Source organism: Acanthisitta chloris, unplaced genomic scaffold (genome assembly GCF_000695815.1).
Source record: "Acanthisitta chloris isolate BGI_N310 unplaced genomic scaffold, ASM69581v1 scaffold30750, whole genome shotgun sequence".
Classification (NCBI taxonomy): Eukaryota; Metazoa; Chordata; class Aves; order Passeriformes; family Acanthisittidae; genus Acanthisitta; species Acanthisitta chloris.
In genome coordinates, this window is record NW_008650424.1 from 23,212 (window position 1) to 25,125 (window position 1,914).

Genomic DNA, 1,914 nt, shown 5'->3' on the forward strand with positions numbered 1-1,914 from the left:
AGCTCAGCAGGGATCCTCGTAGAGAAAAAGAAGCGCATCCCCTTCTGCTGCTTCTGTGTGAAACGGCTGGTTCAGTTGCATCAAGTGTAATTCACTGATTCACTAGCCAATTGTTTGCTCAACAGCTGACTTTCATTTCAAACTCACTGCTGTGCCCATGAGGATCACCTGTGAACAGCCTCCTCTCCCTCCCTTAAAGCTCTAGCCCTGTCCACACCAACCCACTTCTACAGACTTAAGTTGAAAATCAGTCTCTTCAGTAGCTGAGGTAACTCTTGCTACAGCCAAATGAAATACTTCTCCTTTGTAGGCTGGACAAGGCTCTAACTAGATCACAACTGATATATCTGGTACTCACCATGTCATTGCTTCCCATCACATACATAATGCACAGATTAATTTTCTTTTCTCCAAACCCAATGTTCAATTTGCCACTGTCATGGCCCATCACAGCTCTGCTGATCTGTCCTATTTATGTCTTCTTTTGGACACTGACCAAGACAGTCAACAAACTATTTTTACAATAAATCTTCTGGTTGCTAAATTTCTCCCATCCTTGCTCTGAGCCCCTCTCCTGTGCTGTCCCTGCTGCACTGTCATTTTCCTTCAAATCATCTCTACCAAAAGGCCAGTGAAAGATGACTGGGCAGCAGGACTGTGCTTGCTCTGTTACCTCATTTGCCCTGGCCTTGCTGCCTCTTTTTCTGCTGCCTCCATCTCATTGTTAACTGGAAGATCTTCAAGGCAAGACCATTGCACATCTGTGCTGTGACTCACGCACCAGGCCCATTGAGCTCCTTACCAGCTGTTTCTAAGCACCACCAGAGTCCAACTGACTGTGTTGGTATGATCAAAACCAACCACCATAACCAGTAAAAAGAATAACAACAGACTCAATGAATTATGAAAAAAATTACTTTTTAATGTACAAAAGGTTTATATACAGGTTCAGCATGTTACCTCCATTCTTATGATGTAGAAAACAGCTAAAAATGTTCTTAAGATATAAATTTGACAGAACAATTCACCTACAGTACTTTTAGTAATGATGTCTTCTATACATAATATATACAGTGCTGGAATGGTTATTATAATACTTTTTCAGTAAATGAAGGAAGACCACCACTGGAAAGTCCAAAAAATCTCAAGTCTTTGGAGATTTGGTTTTGCTTTTGCATTTGAACTTTTGCTAACGAGATACCTGTGAAGAGGGACTCAGTAGCCAACGTTGCCCTATGCAGCTGTTAAAAAAAAAATCAAATTAGCAGTTGAAGGACACACGGAGGCTTGATCCATCTCAGCACAAGGGATGCCCAGTTGTTCTCCAAGTGTCCAGGACAACATATAATGTCCTAAAACATGTACTGCCCTCTTTTCATAAATGCAAAGGCAAGGGCAAGCTCGATAACTGCAGGAGAATATATACAGTGGACTAAAAAACAATCCCTTTAAACACAACTTTCATGGGAGACACAAATAAACAGCCAGGCACCTTGCTTTGCTTTCCTGAACTCATGTACCCTGGACATCAGCAGGAGTCATTGAGGGGTGAGGGGCAGGTGTGAGAGCATCCTGTGTAATCCCTCCGCATATGGGATGAGGATGGGAGAGGTTGCAGAGTGCTGAGAAGCACATCCCTGCACCAGCTGCACCCAGGGCTACCTGGCAGCAGGGCTGTCCCAACGCACCACTGCCAAGCACAGCTGCTGGCATATCAGGTATTGCAAAGTTTGCCTGGAGGTAACACGTGGCATTTTCATGTCAGCCCCTGGTCATGCTGGGAAGAGTGAACCTGACATCAGTTTGTGCAAAAGGAAAGCAAAGACACCAGAAAGCACCTTCATAGGGCTGTCCCGGTCCTGTGCAGGGGACGGAGTTAGATGCAAGGGAGAACATCACACTGATACGACAGGG